Source organism: Acomys minous (assembly GCF_964271855.1).
Source record: "Acomys minous genome assembly, chromosome: 13".
Lineage (NCBI taxonomy): Eukaryota > Metazoa > Chordata > Mammalia > Rodentia > Muridae > Acomys > Acomys minous.
Genome location: NC_140495.1, coordinates 108,590,664 through 108,616,575, shown reverse-complemented (window position 1 = coordinate 108,616,575; position 25,912 = coordinate 108,590,664). Strand labels below are relative to the sequence as shown.

The 25,912-nt window shown below is 43.4% G+C and overlaps 1 protein-coding gene across 3 annotated transcripts in view; it reads right to left on the bottom strand.

Moving 5' to 3' along the window:
• The window catches only part of FKBP5 (FKBP prolyl isomerase 5), a 96,275-nt gene that overhangs the window by 63,856 nt on the left and 6,507 nt on the right, over positions 1 to 25,912 (bottom strand). The window contains exon 2 of one of the 3 annotated variants that reach the window (XM_084755214.1): positions 11,433 to 11,519. The exons of the other annotated variants lie outside the window; for them this stretch is intronic. The gene's annotated coding sequence lies outside the window, so the exon portion shown is untranslated. The remainder of the gene's footprint in view (positions 1 to 11,432; positions 11,520 to 25,912) is intronic. 3 annotated transcript variants of the gene reach the window in all.

The window sequence follows — 25,912 nt, the reverse complement described above, 5'->3', positions numbered from 1 at the left end:
TTCGAGGCCAGCCTAATCTACAAAGTGAGTTTCAGGACAGCCATGGCTACATAGAGAAACTCTGTCTCAAACCACCACCACCCCCAAAACCCACACACACTAATGAATGCACTGAGTTATAAATTTCCTGTACTTTAAAGATAAATTACAGCAAAATTTAGTGTATAACATGTTTGTGGTTTTTATACCTTTCTAATTGGAGATTTAAAGATTTGTGAGCACATGGAATAAATCAATTTTTTAAGAAAGAATAGCATTTTGGGCCTATGAACAAGCTGCCCTTATGTAAAAAGAACAAAGGCCTTGGTTACCTTGTGTCCCCACTCTGAAGGCAGAAGGCTGAAAGGCCAGAAGGCACAGGCCCTCACCTGCAGGCACTAGCTACAAAGCCTTTGCCCTCAATTTCTCCAGCTCTAAATTACAGGGGTTAGCCTAAAGCTACATTACACTTCTAAGACTTTATATTTAGAAACTACCTTTAATGAATTAATCTGTTTTATGGGAAGTCAGATTTGAAGGGTGGAAAGGGGAAAATCCTCAAGAAATAAAATAGTGTTACAGAGCTCAACTTTCCATTCCAGTTCTCTAGGCAAAGAAAGAGAGAGGGAGAGAGAAGGAAAAAGAAAAGTCAATTCTGAGCTCCCTTTAGACAGCCCTAGTTTTCTTCAGTAGCTCTGTAACAAATAACTACAGACCCACTGGCTGAGCCCACGTACATGTATAAACCTACAGTTCTGACAGTGAGATGTGTAGAAAACCCAAGGCAGGCAGGGAACACTGCCTGGAGGGACCATTCCTTGGCCTTCTCCAGATTGTTGTTGCATTGGTGGAGGTTTGCTTCCTCCATCTTCAAATGGTGCATGAAGGAGAGATAAACCTGGTTTTGTCATGATCCCAAGTGTGGCATGGGGAACAGTCTTGTGAGAACAGGTGATGTTAACCCACTAGAAGACAAACCACCTCGTGCGGGAGCTTGATTGTTGCCAGCTGAAAAGATCCATGAACAGACTCTGGGAAGAGATAATTAGATGAGCCCAGAACTGGAGGTGGGGCCTTTGGAGACTTGGGATAGTTTGGGCTGTTCATCGCTGCACTTGGAGATGCTCCTACAGAGAACCGCTTGAGGGAAGACTTTGGGGCTCCGGGCTCCTGCTGAGGTTCTGGGTTCTGGTTACTCCAGGTTCCAGCAGAAAAAATCCTGCTGATTACAGCAGGACAATTGTTCCTTGGAACTGATATCCTTATGGTTTTGTTATTCTTCAATCCTTTTTCCTATTGTTTCGGTTAGTCAGGTTATAAGGAACGTACACTCGGTTAATAAGTTCGTAATAAAGTATACTGGTTAAGAAAACTGAGCCTACAGCTGCCTTTCTTTGTTCTTTCCTAAGTTAATGTGTGTGTTGCTGTGTGCATGCCTGTGGAGGCTGCCCGGCAGACGCCTTCCTGGGTTGCTCTCCACCTTACTTTTTATAAACATCGCCTCACTGAACCTAGACATTGAGGATTCAGCCAGACTGTCTAGACAACAAGCCCAGGAACCCTCTTGTCTCTGCCTTCCAGGCTCCCGCCATCACAAACGGCCTTCGATGTGAGCGCTGGGGATTGGAATCCAGGCCCTGGTGCCTGCAAAGCAAGAACGTAACTAGCTGAGCCAACTGTGGCCTTGTTCACCGTTCCTTTGTAGGCACATCTCCCAACTTCTAACCAGGAAGGTTTCTCTTTTTTAAATTTTCATTTTATTTTATTTTTTGGTTTTCTGAGACTGAGTTTCTCTGTGTAGCCTTGGCTATCCTGGACTTGCTTTGCAGACCAGGTTAGCCTCAAACTCACAGAGATCCACCTGCCTCTGCATACCATGTGCTGGGATCACCCGCCTGGCTAGTTTCTCTTCTTTTTAAAAACTCACGTGACAAAGCAGGGTCCAGCTGGGTTATCGGGGTAACCCCCTGTGCCATTTCAGTCTCCAGCCTTACTCACACTCACAGTGTGTGCCCTTTGCCCTGTAAAGCAGCACACAAGGCCTTTTCAGGAACCGCTCACCTACTCACCCGAGCAAGACCCTGAGTGTCTCCCCAGACTAAACGCAGTAGGTTCCTTCCCTCCACACTGAGGCTCTCCTGCTGTCTGTCCGTTCTGTCTGTCATCCAGCTGGACAATCAAGTTCTCATCTGACTATAAAGTAAAATCTAACATTTCTCTGATGATGCCTTCAGCATGTCAGAGATACAAACTAGGACACTTACCTTATTTCTCTTTTTCTCTTCCTTTTTGATTTTTTGTTTTGTTTTTTCAAGACAGGGCTTCTCTGTGTGGTCTTGGCTGTCCTGGAACTTACTTTGTAGACTAGGCTGGCCTCGAACTCAGAGAGATCCACCTGCCTCTGCTTCCCAAGTGCTGGGAATCAAAGATGTGTGTTACCATGCCTGGCTACCTAGTCTTTCAATTCCACAACACATTAAAATGGCAAGAAAGCAATTACACACAGCACACTTTCTTCTTCCTCAACAATCACTGAAAAGTTCTCTCTTAAACGAGACTAAGGTCTTTACATTTTAAGCAGCACACTATAAATGTTGAAGACTGTACAAGCATCACGATCCGTAACAGGCTGTGTGAGAAACACACAAAGCTTGTGCACACTCCAGCATACAACGTGTAAGTGTGCGCTTGCTCCTCCCACCCCCATAAAGCCACCACCACAATCCAAATAATGAACAAATCTGTCATCCAAAAAGCTGTCCTTGTGTCCACTTCTACTTCCTTCTGTCCCAGCTCGGGGATCCAGGCGGTGTCTGATCTGCTTGCTGTGTAGCTCAGACTCAAAATATTCTCCTGTCTCATCTCTTAAATCCTGGGGTTACAGGAGTGTCATCATTACTATCTCTTTTTTAATATTTATTTAATTTTATGTATATTGTTGTTTTGACTGCATGTATGTCTGTGTGAGGGTGCCGGACTCCCTAGAACAGGAATTACAGACAATTGTGAGCTGCTGTAAGGGTGCTGGGAATTGAACCAAGGGCCTCTGGAAGAGCAGCCAGTGCTCTAACTGCCGAGCCATCTCTCCAGCCCTCCACTGGTTTTTCTTTTACTTATTTTGCTTCAGAAAATTTTTGCCACATCCAAAGCTACAAAGATTGTCTTCCAGAAATTTCATAAATTTGCGCTTTACAGTTAGTTCTAAATAGACTGGCTTACTTTCTGTAGGGGCACAGAAGTCTTCCTGCTCGCAGTCAGGCACTAGGGGAGCCTGGAGTGTTAAGTACACAGGGTTGACTCTTCAAGGGAAGGAACGTGAAGCCTGTTCTCTACCCAGAAGGCTGGCGTGAATGTGCTTTCTGGCCCGGGTGCCCTGTGCTATCCATGTAGACTTTCCAGCACTGTGCTCTCTCTACCCTTGTGTTGTCAGTCCATAAAATCTAACTTTATGGAAGGTGTCACGTGTACTTTACAAAGCGTTTCAATGTAGTTATGCCAGGCCAGTATTTGGATCATTTTGTTCTTCAGAGATTTAGTTATACTTCGTTGTCCACGTGGGATTGAGTTAATCAACACAAGAATAATGTCACCAACTGTGCCATACTTCAACAAGCCTAAAATAAACCACTTGGGTTCAGACTCCCAAAATTTGAACCAACGTTTGTTGCTGAGCCATCTCGCACCAAATTGCCTTGCCTCCAGAGGCTCCCTCCGCTCTGCTGCCCCCTGCTGGTGGGATTAATCCTCGAGTACTAAAAATCCAATGCCATTTGACAAACAGGTATTATTCATATCACAGAATTTGGATGTTTAAGTATGATCGTGTATGGCTGATACTTTTCCTAATACGATTGTTGCTCCTGCTCACAATGGTGAAACCATCCCAGCTGTCATTAATCATTCGTTACACACCTCATTTCTAGGACTCCCATTACAACTAAATACTGGCTGGGCGTGGTGGGGCACGTCTTTAATCCCAGCACTCGGGAGGCAGAGGCAGGCGGATCTCTGCAAGTTCGAGGCCAGCCTGGTCTACAGAGTGAGTTCCAGGACAGCCAGGGCTACACAGAGAAACCCTGTCTCAAAATACAAACAAAAAACCAAACCAAAACCTAAAAACAAGACATTGAGAATGGTCCTGTTTCTAGCAACAACACTAAGGAACTTTGTAACGTGTGGGGTATTAATCATGTGGGTTTAGCTCTTGTGTAGTGATAAGGGGTATATACACCCACCTAAGTCCCCACATACCACTATGCACAGTATGAAACAAGAATTATTCTTTTGGTTTTTGAGAGAAGGTTTCTCTGTGTAGCCTTGGCTGTCAAGGAACTCACAGCAATCCTCCTGCCTCTACCTCCTGAGTGCTGGGATTAAAAGGTAGACCACCATAGACCACCATGCCCATCTAAACAAGGATTATTCTTAAATACAAAAACCAATTTGTTCCAAAACCTTTGTTTGTGAAAAGACATTTTTTTTCCTATTAAAAAACTTAAGGGTTTACTTATGCACGTGAGTATTTTGCTGAATGAATGTGCTGTGCACTGTGTGCATGCCTGGTGTCTGCAGAGATCAGGAGAGAGCATCAGATCCCCTGGGACTGCAATTACGGACAGTTGTGAGCCGCCTTGTGGGCTATGATCCTTCCCACCACCCCCTTCTTTTCTGGCTTTTTGAGACACGGTTTCTTTGTGTAGCCCTGGCTGTCCTGGACTCACTTTGTAGACCAGCCTGTCTCTCCCTCCTGAGTGCTGGGACTAAAGGTGTGAGCCACCACACCTGGCTACTCTCTATTTCCTTTTAAAATTGTGCTCTCTTTGCTTTTGTTACGTTCATTCCCAATTGGAAACACGTGTCCTCTCCTGATTATAGTGGAGTTTTCTAAGCAATAGCTTTTTATTTCACTGGCTTCCCCTATTTTTCTGTTTTTTATTTTACTGATGTAAGCTTTTATTTTTGACCTGTTTCTTCTGTTTAGTTTTCGTTTTTCACTCTCCAGTTTCTTAAAAAGTAAGCTAAAGATACTGTTTTGTAACTTTACACTTTTGAATTTTTCCTTTCACTCTTTCTAGAAACTATAAAACACTATAAATTTTGATGATTATTAAAATTACTGTCTAAATTTAAGGCTTTTTTTCTAACCACTGGTTTTCTTGGAAACATGTTTATGATTTTTCCAGATATCTTTCATTTTAAAAAAATTTTTTGAGACAGAGTCTCATTATGTAGTTTTGGCTGGTCTAGAACTCACTATGTAGACCAAACTCAGAGAGCCACTTGCCTTTTCCTCCCAGGTGCTGGGTTTAAAGGTGTGCAGCACCATCACACCCTGCATTTTATTGTATACACGTGGGTGTTTTGCCCGAATATATGTCTGTGTACCAAGTGCTGAGGGTTGGTTTGGTTACTGCCCAAATGAGAAGGCATTCACATACTCCAAAATGATATTTGTAATCTTGCCTCCCAGTTTGACCAATAAAAAGTTGATACTTGGGCAGGGCCAGAAGAAGGTAGACATGACAGAGGTTCCCGGGCTGGGGGAGTGAAGGATCTTAGCAAGGAGAAAGGAGAGAAGGAAGGAAGCCATCATGGGTTAGTTAGGTGGAGAAGCACATGGCCCGTGTGGATGGAGATTTGGCCCAGATGAAGAACATTAGCAAGTATTTGGGATTATGGATGGGAGGCAGCTTGACAGAAATTATTAAAAACAGATGGCATGGGATTTTGGCAGGGAGATATGAGAGGGAGTTTAGGGGATTAATATCTGCCCTGAACCAGGTGAACCAAGGCTATTTTAAAATATACAAGTGTCCATGTTTTCATTAATTGCTAGGGGGTTAGAAATTACTGCCTTAACAATTATAGAGCTAATAAAAGACATTTATTAGACTCTACCTTTAAATTAGCAACACACATCTGTGCTTAGAGCTCTCAGAGGCTGGAAGATCTCCTGGACCTGGAGATACAGATGGGTGTGAGCCACACACAATCTAAGTGCTGGGAACTGAGCCCGGTTCCTCTGGAAGGACAGCCAGTGGTACTCTTAACTGATGTGTCATCTCTCCAACCCCCAACATTGATATTTTTTTTTTAACTTTTGTCTCACTGTGTAGCCTTAGCTGTCCTGGAACTCACTATGTAAATCAAGCTGGCCTGAAACTCAAGAGAGATCGGCCTGCCTCTTCCTCCCAGGTGCTGAGATTAAAGGCATATGCCACTATACCCAGACATACGTTAATTTCTAATTCCCTTTGGTCAGAGTTCATAATTGAGAATTAAGTCATTCAAATCTTTGACGCTGTCTTATAGACTAAAAATCTAATCTTTTTTAGCCAGTGTCCCACGTGGAACTGAAAATAAAGTGTATCTGGCTTATAATGGATAGAATGCCATATACATGCCGACTCAGGCAGTTGTTAAGTCTTCTAAATCACTTCTGACGTCACTCTCCTCACCCCTGTGGGGGCGAGGCGAGCTCTGCAGTCTCTAACATTAACTGGAGACCCCTTTCATTAGGAGATATCAGATTCTGTATTTTGAAGTTCTGTTTATAGGTGCATAAACATTTTAAACAGTTACTTAGGACTAATAATCCACTTAATTTTAAGTCTTTATTCTTGGTAATATCTTTTGTCTTTTAACATTTATGTATAGGTAATGTGCACGTGAATGCTGGCAGGCACTAGAAGAGGTTGTCAGATGCCTTGTGGTTGGGGCGACAGGAGGTGGTGAGCCACCCAGTGTGGGTGCTGGAAACTGAACTCAGGTCACCTGAAAGAGCAGTAAGGTACTCTTAACTAGTAAGGCATTTTCTAACCTCTCTTACAAGTAATCTTGTTGGCTCTAAAATCTAATCTGTGCAAAAATCAGTACAATTTATTCCAGCTTTCTTTAGAAAATATTAGCATGAAGTATCCTCTTGTATTTTTATCTATTTGTATGCTTTTATTTACATAGTGAATTTCTCTAGGTAGCACACAATGAGTTATTATCCAACATGTAAAGCTCTCTTTTAACTGGATATTTTTAAGCCATTTATACTTACTGTGACCACTGATAGTGCTCTGCCTGCATGTACACCTGCAGGCCCAGAAGAGGGCACCAGATCACATTATAGATGGCTGTGAGCCACCATGTGGTTGCTGGGAACTGAACTCAGGACCTCTGGACTAGCAGACAGAGATCTTAACCTCTGATCTATCTCACCAGCCCGGCCCCCTTTCTCTTTAAAACTATAATTATATACACATTATGTCTTCATGTTTGTCTCATTGCAAAATGATTCCTTTTTCTCAGGCCTTAAAAAAAAATCTGTAGGGCTAGAGAGGTGGCTCAGAGGTTAAGGGCACTGGCTGCTCGTCCAGAGGTCCTGAGTTCAATTCCCAGCAACCACATGGTGGCTCACAGCCATCTGTAATGAGAGCTGGTGCCCTCTTCTGGCCTGCAGGTGTACATGCAGGCAGAACACTGTATACATAATAAATAAATAAATAATTTTTTAAAAATCTGTAAGTATATTTTGGATAGTTTACACTGCTAAGCCTTCAAGTTTTCTAATCTTTCTCCTGCTCTGCTTTGACAGAGACTAGCCCCATGTGATGTGCTATTATTCTCACATGCTGTAGGTTTCCCGCCAATGATCAAGTGGGATCAGGGTTTTCTTACTACTCAACATTCTCATTCTTTGCTGTGTTTTCCTGAACAAGAGGAATGTAGTTACAGCAACTACTTCAGTGCCTCCTAATCTCATCATCAGTCAGATCTGGGTCTGCTTCTATTGGCTAATTTTTCCTGTTTCTTTGCAAGCCTGGTAATTTTTCACCAGAGGCTAACCTCGAATTTGGCCCTGGTGAAGGATAGCTAGTTCTGCATTCCTCTTAATGTGGAACTTTGTCCTAGTTAAGGTACCTGGAAACAAGCTGACCCTTTGCAGGCTTGTTGTGGAACTCTGTTGGGAGGATGAAGGGAGTCTTCTGTTGAGGGTTGCATTCTCCCAATGTTAAGGCAATTGCTTCTGAGTACTCTCCCTGACACTGTGACCTATAAGGCTATTAGGTTGGTAGTAACTCAAACATTTTTTGTTTGACATGAACTCTTGCTGCTGAGAATCCCGGGTTGGCCCTGAACTCACCTCTGCCTCCTAGGTGTTGAGATTATAGACATTTGCCACCATGTCTGACTCATTAGCCTTCTGGGTGGCTGTTTCTCTGAGTGATCTTTACACAACTGAGCAGTGCTCATCTGAACAACAATTGGGATCCTCCACACACCTCTGGAGATCTTCCCTGTGGAGCCCTTCCGTCTCCAAAGGCCACCTGTCTGCCCTCCCAGGACCCCAACAGACATCAATTCTGGGAGTCACTGGCCCACCTGCAGGCTGTTCCTGCTGGTTCTGTTTCCTCAGGGATCACTCTCCCCTTGGCTGCTGGCTTACTGGTGTTTCAAGCTGTTGCCTCATATTTTGTCTGGAGATTTTTGTTTGCTTTGTGACTGTAAACAAGAGAGTAAACCCAATCTCTGCTAACTACATTTTGGTCAGAATCAGAAGCACAAGGCAGAAAAAGATAAGGTTAGGACAGTGGCACTTCCATGGGTGTAAAGTCTCATACAATAAGCACTGCTGGAAAAATCTTAATAGTCTCAAATTCGAAAGGTGTAGTTTTCCCATGACACTATAAAAGTCTGATAATAAAATAAAATCCTCTAAAATATCAGTTACTTTATTTTAAAATGCTGGAGTTATAGGTGTACGCAGCACCCTGGCCGCTGTCCATCCTCCCGCCCCACCTCCTGCGTGCTGGAGTTATAGGCGTGTACACACCACCCTGGCTGTCCTGTCGTCGATGAACCGACTGAAGAGTGTGGCAGGGAAACCAAAGCACGTCAGCTTGGCTTTGGTTGGTGTTGATGTGAACAGAGTTTAACAGAACTTTGAAGTTTAGATTCGCTTCTACAGCAAACCTTAAATGTTCACCTAATTTATGCAAAACCTATGGAATATTTCCATATGTTGAGTTTTTAATTTCCACTGAGACTGGGCTCTACAATCTGCATTTTGCCTGGATGTGGTTTTCTGTAGTATTGCTCTAAGAGAAGTTTCCTTGATGGGTGGTGATGTACTTATCTGTGGATAGAAGGGCAGATGTTTAGATTATTGCTAGGATATTGTTCACTTAGTAGTGCAAGAGTTATGGGTTCTCTTCTGGTAACTACGATCTCACTGGCACTGAGTAGTAGTTAGGCTCAGAAGACACAGTCTCCCTCTCGCTAAGCAGGTCTAAGTCCAAGTTAGCGCTGTTGCTTAATGACGCAGTACGCGCAGCACTCCTGCAGTCACGCTGGTCACTGATATGGCTCACAGGCGGCATAGCTGGGTGGGACTGTTGGTTTCTCCTTCTTTGGAAACTTGTGTAGTGCCTTCTGGTGTCATGAAAGCCAGTCCTCAGGGAGAAGGTGTTCAGGTCAGCTCCAGCTCAGGGGTCTCTGGACCCTGTTTTGGAAGTGCATAGTGTCTTCAGCAATACAAATGTAACTACCTCCTCTGGGAGGCAACCAAAGGCAGTAACAATAGGCTGTATGTTTTGGGAGACTTTTGGACACGTTGGTCAACAACTCAAAAAAGACACCTTGTGTCCTCTATTAGGGTCTTTGTTAAGTGGTCTTTAGCTTTTAGAGGGAACCCAATCAGCCCACTGTGTATCTTCTTTTCTGAGATGTCTGGTCAAAAAAAAGTTTTTTTGAATTAATTAATTAATTATTATGTATAGTGTTTTGCCTACATGTACATCTACATGCCAGAAGAGGGCACCAGATCTCATTATAGATGGTTGTGAGCCTTCCATCATTCTCTACCTCGGTTTGAGGTACAGGACAGGACCTTTGGAAGAGCAGTCTGTGCTCTTAACCTCTGAGCCATCGCTCCAGCCCCCCCCCCCCGAAAATGTTTTTTGCACTAGGTGGTGGTGGTGCACATCTTTAATCCCAGCACTGGGAAGGCAGAGGCAGTTGAATTTCTGAGTTTGAGGCCAGCCTGATCTAAAGAGTGAGTTCCAGGACAGGCAGGGCTACACAAAGAAACTCTGTCCTGAAAAGCCACCACAACACATACAAATTTCTCCCCCCTCCCCCACTGTGTGTGTGTGTGTGTGTGTGTGTGTGTGTGTGTGTTTCACTGTGTTATATTCTTACTGGTTTTGGTGCTAGTGATAATAGCAATCAAACTATTGAGTTTTAGGAGTTTTATTATGGATAAGTCTTTTGTCACTATGGTTTTTTGCTAGTATTTCCCCTGATTTGTATCTTGTCCTCTTTCTCAGAGTTTTTTGTTTGTTTGTTTGTTTGTTTGTTTAAGAAACTAGATATAGTGGTGCCAGTCTGGAATCCCAGCACTGGGGAGGCAGAGGCAGGAGGATTGCTACAAATTCAAGACTAGATTGGGCTGTAGAGTGAGATCATCTCCAAAATCCAAAGAGAAAAGGAAAAGATACAAGCAGTGCTCTCACTCCCCAGCTCCCAGTTACTGATTCAAAGAAGGAAAATTAATACTGAGAGTGGTGGCACACGCCTTCAATCCCAGCAGAGGCAGATGGGAGGCAGGTGGATCTGTGAGTTCAAGGTCAGCCTGGTTTACAAACCAAGTCTAGAACAGCCAGCAATTTGTTACACAGAGAAACCCTGTCTCGAAAAACAAACAGCAAAGGAAAAATTAAAAAAAGAAAACAAAGTTCTGTTTTCTTAATATTTTCCTTTTTTTTTTTTTTTTTTTTTTGGCTTTTCAAGACAGGGTTTATCTGTGTAGCCTTGGCTGTCTTGAACTCACTTTGTAGACCAGGCTAGCCTGGAACTCACAGCGATCCGCCTGCCTCTGCCTCCCTGAGCCCTGGGATTACAGGCATAGGGCAGGCTTGATATCAAGTCTTAGTTGTGTATATTTTATATTGTTTCCCAACCTAACAACTGGGGTATTTAAATGTTACAGTTGTCCTATCACCAGTTTTAAATGACTAAATTGTATCTTACTGGCTGGTTCTCAAACTGGCCAAAGAGATCCCCAGCAAAAGCTAAATTAACTTTGTTACAAAAGTTAGCAAGTTGATGCTAAAATTCCCCCGAGATACCTAATGGATTCAAAATAGCCACAACTGCTGCTGTGGAGGTTGCTCAATAGGTAGACGCTGTACAAGCACGAGGATCTAAGTTTCGTCTCCAGCGCAAAAAAGCTGGTGAAGGCCGGGCGTGGTGTCCCACGCCTTTAATCCCAGCACTCGGGAGGCAGAGGCAGGCAGATCGCTGTGAGTTCGAGGCCAGCCTGGTCTACAAAGTGAGTTCAGGACAGCCAAGGCTACACAGAGAAATCCTGTCTCGAAAAACCAAAAAAAAAAAAAAAAAAAAAAAGAAAAAAAAGAAGAGAAGAAAAGAAAAAAAAAAGAAAAGCTGGTGAGGCGGCATACCTGTAATCCCAAGGCAACGTGGCAAAGACAGAGACCAGAGGACTCCTGGGACTTCCCGGCCAGGCAGTGTAGCCAAACCAGTGAGCTCTAGGTTCAAGAGAGACAGTGCCTCAAACCAAGGTAGAGAATGATGGAAGCAGACATCCCACATCCTCCCCTGGCCCCTCGACATGCACCGGCACACATACAGGGATGGACACACACACACGCACGCGAGCGCGCTAGGTTATAACTCAGGAAAAGTAGCAAGCGCTAGCTGCACAACCCTGGCAATCTGAGGCTGATCCCCAGACCAATGTGAAAAGCTGAATTTGGTGGCCCCTCTGTAATCCCAGCAATCCTGGAGAGAAGAGGATGGCTCAGAAGCTCACAGGACAGCTAGCCTGGAAAGGCGGCGCAGAAGAAACAAGGAAGACCTTCCCTCAACAAGGTGGAAGGCTAGAACTCCAAAGGTGACTTCCACATGCACACCTGTGAGCAGCACCGAGTAAAGTAAAAGGGAGAAGGTAGCATAGGAGTCAAGTTTTTAGCCTTGGTTCATGCAGAGATTTCAGAATTTCAGATGTGAAACTAAAGCAAGCCATGTGAAGGGTTTCCTGTGGGGCAGAGCCCTCAGTTTAAGATCCTCACAATGAAACACTACGGAGGGAAAGTATGGCAGGCTGTGGTGGAGATGGTAACTGATGGACAGGCTTTCACCCAGCGAGGGTGTGGTCAGAGGTCAATTGGGTGCAGACACATTCCAAGACTGTGGCTATGGCAGAAAGTGACTAGGGAGAGTATGGCTAGAAAATAGGAGCAGCGCAGACCCTCTAAGCCCAGGGCAGTGACCACACAGGCAGAGGGGAGGGCTTCCTGCAGGCCAGCAGCACGCAGGAAGATGCAAAGAAATGAATCACCAGTGACCCATGCAGGAACTGCTTGTGATTCAATTTGGCTAAAGCAAAGGGTACATGTGGGAAAGAAGCAGACGATGCTAAATAAATAGGCAGAGGCTTGACTGAAGGACCTTGTGTACCAGAATACAGCATTTGAACTTTATTCCAAAGGAAATGGGAACTGAACCATTTTTAAGGAAAGTGACAATCAGACTGGCTTACGACAACTTACTCTGGCAGCCCTCCAACGCCTTCCCATCACAGAGAGCACAGAATCCAGATCCCTTCCATGCTCGAAGCCCTCTGCGCTCATCTCCGAGACGTCCATCCCACCTCCTGCTCTCGACTTGTGTAGTTCTGCCCAACACCTACCCCCTGGTGCCCTCCCCAGGGCTCTGCACCCACTGGTCCTCTACTCGGAGCCTTAGTCTCCCATTTCCTCCCGAGAGGCTTGCTCTGCTGTTACTATGAAAGAGCAAGAAACTCCTAGAGTCGGCTCCACCATCCGTCTGTTCTCCAAACCGTGGGGCACAGCCACTGATTTGCACACTGCTGTCCCACCTCAACACAGATCCACAGCAGACTCTCTCAATAACCCCAGCGCAGAGAGGCAGACTCTGTCCACAAAATGAAAATTTGAATATTCACCAAAAAATAATACTTTACATTCCTACTGAAAACACAAGCCGACATGATGTTCTCAAAGGCAAATTTGCCAATATCTACAAAGAGCTTAATATCTTTTAGCTCAACATGTCTAGAAAACTGTGGAACAACATCTGGTGAGAGGCTACTAAATACAACAATTCTAAGAGAAGAAAGAAATTTATACACACATATATATATGGGTGCCCACATCCATGGAGGCCGGAGGTGAATGCTGGGTGCCTTTTTCACTCTTTTTGAGACTAAACGTGGACGTATTACCAATTTTGCTAGGCTGGCTGGCCAGCACGCTCCCGAGACCCACCTTTCCAACTTTCCCAGGGTTAGAATTACAGACACACACCATGTACATGAGTGTTGACAAGGATGCCAGGCACCCAAACTCAGGTTCCCATGCGTACACAGTCAGCATGTTACTGAGTCATCTCAGCAGCCACAGGGTTAGACATGTAATGGACTCTTACTATAAATCTCAACAATGAAAGAGTATGCTGCAGTTAAACATATAAGTTAACAGTTATAAAGGAATTGATATGAAAAGATGCTTAAGAATGACATTAAAGCCGGGCGTGGTGGCGCATGCCTTTAATCCCAGCACTCGGGAGGCAGAGGCAGGCGGATCGCTGTGAGTTCAAGGCCAGCCTGGTCTACAAAGCGAGTCCAGGACAGCCAAGGCTACACAGAGAAACCCTGTCTCAAAAAACCAAAAAAAAAAAAAAAAAGAATGACATTAAAGAAAAAAGTGATTTATAGAACATGACCTAACTTTTCTAAGGCTCAAGAATATAGATCAATGTTAGAGTACTTACTGAACATACACAAAGCCTTTGGTTTGACCTCTACTACCACAGAATAATATGTATTTTTGCATGCAAATACTGTCTCAACAACAACAACAAAACTATATGCATTTGTAAATGCAGAGAAAACATCTACTAAGAAATACATTAGCGATGTGGTGGTGGCGCACGCCTTTAATTCCAGCACTCGGGAGGTGGAGGCAGGCAGATTGCTGTGAGTTCGAGGCCAGCCTGGTCTACAAAGAGAGTCCAGGATAGTCAAGGCTACACAGAGAAACCCTGTCTCCAACAACAACAACACAAAACAAAAGAAGCTACTAAACTCCAGGGTCTCACAAAGTAAGAATGTGAAATCCATATAATTAATATGCCATCAAAAGAGATACATCCAGAAGTTACCAGGAATGTCTACCAATATACACGGTATTTCAGCTCTACACAACCGCCTTCTATAACTTCAAAAAACAAAGACTCTTTCTGGTCATGATGGCGCATGCCTGTAATCCCAGCACTCCGGAGGCAGAGGGAGACAGGCAAATCTCTGTGAGTTTGTGGCAGCCTGGTCTATGTAGTGAGTTTCAAGACAGCCATGACTGTTGTATAGAGACTCTGTCTCAAAAAATAGAATTCTATAAACTTCATGCATCTCCTACAATAATTAAAAATATTTAGGAGACATAACTTTTAAGACAATATTAATAATTTTCTTTCTTTCTTCTTTTTCTTTTTGGCTTTTCGAGACAGGGTTTCTCTGTGTAGCCTTGGCTGACCTGGACTTGCTTTGTAGACCAGGCTGGCCTTAAGTTCACAGTGACTCACCAGCCTCTGCCTCCCTGAGTGCTGGGATAAAAGACATGCGCCGCTACGCCCTGTGAAATAATTTTCCTTAACACTAAGAAAACTCTTAAGTATTTTAATATATTAGATAAAATGAAATTCGACATAAGAAAACACAGCTTGACCATCAGGACTTGCTGAATGAAATGGGATATCACGTAAGATGGGGCCTCCCTTTCATTAGAACCAAACTAAAACTTTTCTTTTTTTTAAGAAATTTTGTTTTGTTCTGATTTCATATTTTGTTTAGATAAATGTGTGAAATGAAGTTGTGCCCAAGAAGGCAAAGCAAAATGCTTCCTAGAGCGATTGTAACAAAATACTACCAACTGGATGACTTGAAAAATGTAAATTTACCATTTGCCTTAGCTTTGGAATTTTGGACTTCGAGCCTTTTAAAACTAATTCTTAAAGACAAAACATCCCTGAACAATCCACTGAGCTGCCGGCTGTGCTGCTTCCTGCGAGAGTGAGCTGAGCACACATCTGCTGCATGTCCTCCCGTGCTGCACAGCATCTCCTCCAAGCTACAGGCTGCAGCTGGTATCCTGACTTGGCATCTGGGGTATTGCTGTCAGAACCCTCGATAGGCGTCTCGAAACACATCAATACAAAGTTCAGTCCTGAAACGGTCAGGGCTTCAGTAGTTAAGTACTATATATATATTCTCCACACAATCTAAACACAATACATTTCCTGAACTTGTAGCTTTCAGTTTCCTGTTCGTCAGTGGCTCCAGCTCCAGAGGCAATACATAAACACCCAGCCACAGTTTCCACTTTTGACAAGAGTGGACATAAATTTAATTTGAGCAAATATAACTATAGCAGTGAAAACAGCAACAGCAGAAATTTAGTCATTTATAAAAGAGGAGATAGGAAATACATTCCTTGAATACGAATTCAGCCTCTTTAAAACCCAGGACTTTTTCTAAGTTTTTCTCCACTGAAAAGCCGATAAGCTTCTTTATGAGACAATAACCATGAAACCCATCCTGTTTCCTTTTTTCACTTGCTTGCCAGGAAGCTTGGAGCTAAATTTAATGTTCAAGCACAGACAGCACCCGCCTGCGACCACTGCTGTAAGTTCTTCCTTCCCAGTCTCTCATCCTGCTCATTATCTCAAGTGATTTATGTTCATTTTCCTGTTTTTAATGATCGTTACCTTTTTTGTTTTCAATTGCCAACTCCTTTTCAATAAATTACAAACTTGAGAAAATTCATGACCTAAAAGTTCTTATCTTCAAGTCAGTGTGTATCTATTAAACCATTTTATCTAGAATACAGGTTCTAAAATGAATTTTTATTTTCCTCTTTAAAAGTTAATTAGCCTATATAATTATGATTGGTTTTTTAAAAGCCAATAACTTTTTTTTAGAATAAAGCAACTAAATGACATAAGAATCAAAACTTAAGTTACTATATATGGGGCTCTAAATTAGAATTACAAAACTCTTATAGTCTTTACTAATAGGATTAGTCTGGCAATGCCAAATAATTTTGAAAAAGTCACCTGAAATCAAGTATATTAAATTCTCTAAGCTGTCATCAGCATTCTTAGATCAAATCAAATACTATGTATGAAAATACAAAAATTACAATTTTTGAGACCTAAGAAAAGAAGAAACCCCTATTCACACTTGTTCAGAAGCAAAGCACACACATACAAAGATGCCTACTGCATGTATGCAGTGCTTTTGATGGTGTTACAATTGAAAAAAATATGAAAACAATAAAGCAAATCAAACTAATTTGGCCCAAAAAAAAAAAAAAAAAAAAAAAAACCAGATGAACTAAGAAAGTTCTAGAATATAGCCATATTAAAGATAGTATGAAGAAAGTTGGGTGTGGCGGCACATGCCTTTAATCCCAGTACTCAGGAGGTAGAAGCAGCTGGAGGTGCCCACCTTTCATGCCCACACTCAGAAGGTAGAGGCAGGAAGACCAGTGGCCCTGGGCTGACTTCAGCTACACAGCCCCTGTCTCAAAAATAAATAAGCCAGGCTTGGTAGGTTCAGGAGGTCCAGGACAGCCAGGGCTACACACACAGAAATCCTGTCTCAAAAAACAAAACAAACAAATAAACAAAAAAACTAAGTAAGGACAGGGCAGTGGTGGTGCACACCTTTAATCCCAGTACTCGGGAGGCAGAGGCAGCCAGATCGCTGTGATTTGAGGCCAGCCTGGTCTACAAAGGGAGTCCAGGACAGCCAAGGCTGTCTCAAAAGAACAAAAAACAAAACAAAAAGAAAGAAAAACAAACAAACAAACAAAGGAAACTCATTAGGGTTTGAAAATGGGATGTGAGGGCTGGAGAGATGGCTCAGAGGTCAAGAGCACTGTCAGCTCTTCCAAGGGTCCTGAGTTCAATTCCCAGCAACCACATGGTGGCTCACAACCATCTGTAATGTGATCAGATGTCCTCTTCATTGCAATCAGAGCACTGTATACATAATAATAAACAAATACATTTAAAGAAAATGGGATATGGCACAGCTGGAGAGCATTTACCTAAGACAAAGGCCATGTTAAATCTCTAGCAGCAGCACCAGCAGAGGAGGGAGAGGAGGGAGGGGAGGAAGAAGAAGAGGAGGAAGAGGAGAAGGAGGAGGGAGGAGGAAGAAGAAACAATTTCACATGAAGGGACTAAGAGAAACACACACACACCATGCTCACACACACACACACACACACCATGCTCACACACACACCTTGCATACAGCCCTCAAAAAAATCCAAATCTGCCCTGGTGAGATGACTCAGCAGTAAAATACACAAGCCTGAAAAGTGAGTTCCACCCTCAGGACCCCCATGATGGAAAGAACCAGCCCCATCCACAGGGCGGTCCTCTGCTCTCTGCACGCCCATTCATATCCCCTTCCCCAATAACAATACACTGTTGTTGCTGTTTAATTTAATTTGAAGGGTTTTTTCTTCTCTTGTGATAGGGATTTTAAGCGTTATAAAAAGGAATCTAAACTGGGCTTGGTGACAGATGCCTTTAATCCCAGCACTCGGGAGGCAGAGGCAAACAGATCACTGTCAGTTCAAGGCCAGCCTGGTCTACAACGGGAGTACAGGATAGTCAAGGCTACACAGAGAAACCCTGTCTCAAAAAACAAAAACAAAAACAAAAAAAAGGAATCTAATACAAGTCACAGATGAGAAGTGGGAAAAAAAAAATCTCCTAGTCCCTTCAGAAAAATGAAGTGGAAAAAAAAAAAGGACCCAAAGTATGGTAAATAAATTAAGTGATCTGATCCACACCACGCAAGACACAGAAAATATTGTGTACAGACATTAATAGGTTATACAATTGGGTCTCAGCGTGCTTATAAATGATAAGGACTGCTTGGAACCGAATCCAGCTGGGAGGAACATAAGAATGCGAGGTCGTCTGCATATCTCTCTGGGGAAGAATATAGAACACAAAGCGATTGCCAGTTGCAAAATGACTTCATGGTAAAATTATGCTTATTGTGACTAAGAATATTGTTGCTACGCACATTTTCAAAATGCAAGTAGAATGTTTCACTGAGGTTAAAACAATACATTTCAAGGGCAAAAAGGAACTGCTGTTGACAGTGAATTGGTGACTGGAATCTGACTTTGTATTTAAGAAAAACCACCTGCTCTGGCGGGAGATATGTATTGAGCAAATGTGCACTAGACACGAAGCCCAGGGCCTTATCGCAGAAGGAAGCAAGGCTTCAGTATGGCTCCTCCTGCCACTCTGCCTGCTCACGTTAAACTGCAGGAGACTGAAAGCAAGTGATGGCAGGAAGCTTGGGAGGTCAAAGTCACACAATGGTACCCACTCTTCACGGTAGCACCACCAATCTACAGCTAAAATGTTCTATGGTAACAAAAAGAAAAAAGTGTTGATGCTTAAAGCACTTATAACTGACAACTTGGAAAATTAAAAAGAAACTGTTTTTTTTTTTCTTCAAAGCTGATTTTGTACCAACTCCCAACAGTTGTCCTGACCTCCACAAGTGAGTTGCAACATAAGCGTATGCACAGGCTCACCCACACACTAAATACAAGTTTAATTTTAAATAAAAGAAGAGCAGTGCTCAGTGGAGAAGTCCTGACCCTCTCCTAACTGGGGTGAATTAGCATCACACTGCTCTTGATGGAACATGGCTTTCTATCTTGGTTTTGGAAAGTGGCAGTAGACATCGGACTGGCATATACACTTCCCCCAGATGGCTGAGACCCACAGCAATGAGAGATAGCCCACAGAAAGGAGCTGCGATCGTGACCCTGCGACTGTCTCCTGCTGATCTCAGGTTGCACATCTGTAAACCAGGGCAGCTGATAGAAAATGCCTTCCTCTCTTCTCTTTACCCTTCTGCTCGGCCCTTTCCACCGTGTGCCTTTGTGACTTAGAACTTAAGCTGTCTAGAGGGTAGGAAAGAAACCAGTCATAAAAACCCGCCGAACTTTTGAGACAAAAAATAAGTGTTACATAAACAACTAAGAATATAAGAGAAAACTAAAAACAAATTGACAAATTAAAGATGCATAAAAGTTCACAACAGACAGCCATCAGCTTTACTGTTAAAATTAGTTTTAAAGTTTCAGGGTGTTAGTTAGTTTGTTTGTTTGTTTTTAAGACTGGGTCTCACAATGGAGCCCCGGCTGGCCTTGAACTTGCTATGTGGGCCAGGCTGTGGGCTACTCAGATCAGCCTGCTGCTGCCTCTTCAGAACTAGAATTAAAGATGTTACATATTAAACAAATTAAAGATTTGTTTCTGTGCATGTGTGTCTGCATCATGTGCATGCCTGGTGTATGTGGAAGCCAGAAGATGGCACTAGATCTCCTATAACTGGAGTTACAGGTGGTTGTGAGAGGCTATGTGGCTGCTGGGAATTGAATGGCGCCTCTGCAGGAACAAGAAGTGGGTTTTATGTTGTTTGTTGTTGTTCAGTTTTGGGGGGTTGTTTGGTTTTTTGCTTTTTGTTGTTGTTGTTGTTTGGTTGGTTGATTGGTTTTTTGGGTTTTTTTGTTGTTGTTGTTGTTTTTTGAGACAGGGTTTCTCTGTGTAACAGCTCTGGCTGTCCTGGAACTCTCTCTGTAGTCCAGGCTGGCCTTGAACTCACGGAGATCCGTCTGCCTCTGCCTCCCAAGTGCTGGAATTAAAGGCGTGTGCTACCACGCCCAGCCTGTTGTTGGGTTTTGTTTTGGTTTTTTTTGGTGGGTGAGGCTGCAGCTGCAGCTGCACTGCATCCAGTCAGGAAGCAGAGAGGCATGAGGCGGGCGCTGGCCACATTTAGTGTAAGTCTTCCCACCGCAGCTGACATGATCTGGATTGTCCCTCCAGCACGCCCAGAGGCATGTCTCCTCAACGATTCTAGGCCCTGTCAGCGCTTACCACCACATCAGCTCTCCTTCGCACACGTGGAAAGATGGCACATTCCCTAGCCAGATCATTTATAACCACTCACTGCTCCCCAGTAGGCTGTCACTGTGACTGCTTCATCTACTTCAAACAAACCAAGGGCACCTCTCCTTTCTTCTCGGTGTTCCATCTCAAGTGCACTCTTCCCTCACTCTAACGGTGTTGGAGACGCCGCTCTAAACATCCTAACTGTACGAACTCACCTAATTGTCAGTAATCTCAGAGGGAGGTTAAAACAAAAAACCAGAAACAAAAAACAAACCTACTAGCAGAGCAAGGATTCAACAGTCTGTCGGCTTGTTAACTAGTCCCCCAATGATCTGGTCAAATCCTGTCACCTTTAAGTTCCCATCTGCTTGGCAATTGTTCCTGCTTCTTCACCTCTGAAGAAATTTGCCAATCCCAGCACTCAGAAGGCAGAGGCAGGCAGATCTCTGAGTTCAACAGCCAAGGCTACACAGAGAAACCCTGTGTTGAAAAACCAAAAAAGAAATGAAAAAAAGGAAAAGAAAGGTGCCAGTTACCGTGGGACCTGGGTGGCTAGTTATCTTTGTGTAAATGTTCTTTTCTGAGAGGACAGTGTCTTCTTGTTTTGTCACTTTGCTTAGAACACATGGAACTTAACATACCTGACTTTCCAGTAACAAAGCAGCAGTGCTTATTAAAGACAACTGCTCAACCATGTAAGAGTTGCTGAAGCTGGGCAGCGGTAGCTCACACCTTTAATCCCAGCACTTGGGAGGCAGAGGCAGGAGGATCTTTGTAAGTTCAAAGCCAGCCTGGTCTACAAAGAGAGTCCAGGACAGCCAAGGCTACACAGAGAAGCCCTGTCTCAAAAACAAAAACCTGAGCTTAGGGAGACAAGCAGGAGTGTGCCCCAGGCCTGGGGGTGCAGCTAGGGTGGTGGACTGCTTATCAGGCACGGGGGAAGCCGTCAGTTGTGTCCCAGCACCACACAGAATTGCAAATAGTAACCAGCACCTGGAATCCCAGCGCATGGGAGGTGGAAGCAGGAGGGTCAGAAGGTCAGCTACACAGTGAGTTCAAGTTCAGCCTATATAACATACGTCTCAAATGTAATATTCAATTTATCATACTCTTAATTTCCAGCCAGCCACAGAACACCATGAAGGAAGTCAGTTCCACTCAGTCCCAACAATTCAGTGATGAAAAGCAATACTTCTGAATGCTGAACAGTTAAAAAAATAAAATAAAATAATCAAGGTTTTTGAGACTGATTCCAATAAACTCAGAGTCCTCTCACACTTCAGGACCTCCTGGGCACAGAGGTGCGTGTCTGTACGTTGTAATTCAAAGTTTGAGTGATGTCACTGGCAGTCCATATGATTTTAACACAGTTCAGATGCAAAGACATCTTGGTTTAAATATTACTACTTAGGCCTTGTAAGTTATGGGACAAAGTTGAGCTTAGTGGTAGAGCACTTAACTAGGCACATAGCACTTAAATATGCTCACCAGACACAACTTTTCAAAGCACTCTGGAGAATCAGGCTGGATGACCAAGAGTTTGAAAACATCTTGGACTACAGAGGGAGACCCCAAGGGCTGGAGAGATGGCTCAGAGGTTAAGAGCACTGTCTGCTCTTCCAGAGGTCCTGAGTTTGATTCCCAGCGACCACATGGTAGCTCATAACCATCTATAATGAGATCTGGTGCCCAATTCTGGTGTGCAGGTGTTCATGCAGACAGAATATTATATACATAATAAATAAATCTTTTTTTTTTTTAAAGAGGGAGATCCCAGCTCCAAAACAAACAAGGTCAACAGCGTCAATTACAACAGAAAACACAGAAGTGTCTGCCTACAGCACAAGGCTGATAAGCTTTCTCTAGAAGGGAAGAAAATGTCTTCTGTATTTACTTCATAGGCTAGTCTTAATTTGTATATGTATAAGTTCATCACAGACAGTAGGAATAATTTTGCTTTAGTATGTTAATCAAATTACAAAAAGTATAGTGGAAACAAACAAACCAGAAAGAAAGAAAGAAAGAAAGAAAGAAAGAAAGAAAGAAAGAAAGAGGCACTGGGCCAGAAACAAAGGAATTTAGTGAGTCACTAGCTTTTAAGAAACAAACAGTTGGCGGCCTTGGTGGTGCGTGCCTTTAATCCCAGCACTCCAGAGGCTGAGGCAGGAGGATTACTGTGAGTTCCAGGGCAACCTGATCTACAATGTTTGATAGCTAAGATAGCAGAGAAATCTTGTCTCAAAAATAAATAATAAATAAATAAATAAATAAAATGGAGTCATTAACAGCTAAAGAGGGCAGACAGAGAGAAGTGCTCTGGCTGGAAAGGGAACAGGTGAGGACGCCACTGTCAGCTACAGAGATGGTGTTTACACGGATCCCACTTCCAAACAACAACATGGAGAGGGCATAGGAAGGCACAGCAGGACAGCTCAGCTGAGATGTCTGACTTTGGCTTTAAATGAGATATATATGTGTATGCCACACGAGTGTTCGTGCATGTGGAGGCTAGAGGTTGATGCAGGCGCCTTCCTTGATTGCTCCCACATTAAATAGAGGCCGGGTCTCCCAGCGCTCACTGGTTCAGCTGGTCTGGGATTACAGGTGGGCTGCCATGGCACCCAGCTTTGATGTGATGCCGGGGTTGGAATCCAGCCCCCACGCCTGCATGACAAGTGCTTTACCCACTGGGCCATCTTCTTGGCCCCGATGTCTGGGGTTTTAGAGGAAAAGATGACTTCATTTAGACAAGTACACGCTCCTATTCCTACAATAAAGATAATCAAGCGCTCCAGGTGAACAGCTGCTTAGGCCAACACGGACTAACTCTAATAAGAAGCATAAAACCAATCGTTGTTTTCCAACTGATGAACCAAGAGAAGGAAGCTACAGACGAAACAGTTGCACAGTTCACACACGTGCAAAGCCAAATCCCTGAGCCACTGAGTCTGTTTATTAAAAAAGTTTGGCACACCAATACCACCATCATTTACCATATTTGTATGGAGTTACCACCAAGTTTGAAAAGATTTTACAGTTAATTGGGTGTATGCCTTTATCTTTATGTCTGATTGGAAATGTGCTCATGTGTGCAGGTGCACTCGGAGGCCAGAATTCCCTGGAGCTGGAGTTACAGGTGCCTGCCAGCAGCTGCCAACATGGTGCTGAGAAGCAAATTCTGCTTCTCTGCAACAGCAGTATATGCTCCTTAATTGCTGAGCCATCTCTTTAGCCACAGAATTTAGCAACTTTTAAAGATTTATTTACTTTATGTGCTTATGTCTGCGCCTATGCCTGTGTACCATGTGCATGCAGTGACCTTGGAGGTCAGAAGAAGGCGCCGTAGCCCACGGAACTGGAGTTACAGGCGGTTGTGAACCGAACCACCGTGGAGGTGCTGGGAACTGAACTCAGGTCCTCTGCAAGAACGGCCAGTGCTCTTAAGTGACTCCTCAGCCTCCATTCCAAATTTTATGATTTCTTTTTTCTCTTCAAGATGGGGCTTCTCCTTATAGCCTTGGCTGTCCTGGACTTGCTTTGTAGACCTGGCTGGCCTCGAACTCAGAGATCCCAAATGCTGGGATTGAAGGTGTGCGCCACCACACCAGGCCCAAATTTTATCAAGTTTTAAAAGCACATCAACCATAATTCCAGCACCTATGAGGTTGAGAGTCAAGAAGATCACAAGTTTGGGCTGGAGAGATGGTTAAGTGCACTGACTGTTCTTCTAAAGGTCCTGAGTTCAATTCCCAGCAAACACATGGTGGCTCACAACCATCTATAATGAGATCTGGTGCCCTCTTCTAGTGTGTAGGTGTACATGCAGGCAGAACATTGTATATACAATAATAAATAAATCTTTTTTAAAAATCACAAGTTCAAGGCATCCTGGGCTAAAGAGTGAGACTTTATCTAAAAACAACTTAACAAACCAAAATAAAACAAAAGGCGCATCAAAGTGTCCAGTGAGTGATGAATCTGGAGAATGCATGTAGAGGGCATCTGTTCCTCTCTCCAGTTCCACACACGTGGACAAGTTATAACAAAACAAAAGTGGGGGTTGGTGTCACCTACAGAGAATTTTTTAAATCCTACCTCTAGTAAAGCCTAACAAAAACCAAATTCTAGCAGCTAGAACTAGGTGAATTAGTACAGTGGTATAACACTTCCTCAATGTGAAAAAGACCTTCGATCCTTAACACAAGAAAAGTAGAATTATAGCACAAAATTCATTCCTAAAACCTAAAGAAAATTACTGTGTGTAAACAGGAGCAAAGATCTAGGCTGCTACTTCAGAGTATCGTGGACACGTTCTTTAAAAAAACACCATTCTGCTGGGCGTGGTGGCACACGCCTTTAGTCCCAGCACCCAGGAGGCAGAAGCAGGTGGATCTCTGTGAGTTCGAGGCCAGCCTGGTCCAGGACAGCCAAGACTACAAGAGAAACCCAGTCTTGAAAAACAAAACCAAGAGCCGGGCGTGGTGGCGCACGCCTTTAATCCTAGCACTCGGGAGGCAGAGGCAGGCGGATCACTGTGAGTTTGAGGCCAGCCTGGTCTACAAAGTGAGTCCAGGACAGCCAGGGATACACAGAGAAACCCTGTCTCAAAAAAAAACCAAAAAAAAAAAAAAAAAAAAAAAAAAGAAAAAAAGAAAAACAAAACCAAAAACATTCATTCCTTTATCTGACCTGGTAGCAGACAACTCTCATTTTCTGTTCAATGCACCTTTGATTTTGTTGAAAAATACATAAACCATATAACTGTATGGTTTTGATTACTAAAGATAAAATAGATACATGTTTCTGATATCAATGATTAATCTATTGAAGCCTCTGGTCAGCCCTCTAGATACTTCAAATATCTCCCAATCTAGGAAATAACCAAAAACTTTGATTCAGGTTTTTTTGTGTTTTTTTTTTTTAAGATTTATTTATTTATTTTGTATACATGCTGTCTTCATGTACACCTGCAGGCCAGAACAGAGCATCAGATCTCATTATAGATGCTTGTGAGCCACCATGTGGTTGCTGGGAATTGAACTCAGGACCTCTGGGAGAGCAGTCAGTGCCCTTAACCTCTGAGCCATCTCTCCAGCTCCAGGTGTTTTGTTTTGTTTTTTTTTTTTAAGTTGTTTTTCAAAAAAATAAACTAATAGAGCTGGGCAGTAGTGGTGCATGTCTTAATCCCAGCACTTGGGAGGCAGAGGCAGGCGGATCGCTGTGAGTTCAAGGCCAGCCTGGTCTACAAAGCGAGTCCAGGACAGTCAAGGCTACATAGAGAACCCTGTCTCAAAAAAATCAAATAAATAAGTTAATTAAATAATAGCTATAAATTATAGTTAATATTAAGAGTGCAATCAACACACAGTGGAAGTTATACAAAGCAGTAAGAGGGGAAGTGATATTTAAACCATCACTATTTAAACCACGACTTATTTAGCTTCAGTCAGTTACCCTGAGGCTACAGGAGACACCCCCCCCCCCACCTGATCACAAATGCTTGTGTGGTTTGTAAACACCAAGCTCGCCTCCCCTCTGATAAAGAGCACCACCCAAAGACGGCAAACAGGCTTTCTGGCCTCCTCTTCTTTGTCTAGTGTCCAGAACACTACAGTTGGTACATGTCTGTGCAGAACCTAGCACACTGTAGGTGTGCTGCTCTTTCATAAGAATGAACACCACCTTCAGTTCCAGGAAAACTAGTGCTGGGTATCAGTCCCTGGTGACAAGCAGGCTAACAAAATAAAGCAGGATTTCCTCACTGCAGTTACGCTTTGAATCATCCTCTGGATCCTGTTTCTTCACAAAAACATGTGAAACTTCAGGGGAAAGTGACAGACACATACATACATACATACACACACACACACACACACACACACACACACACACACACACACACACA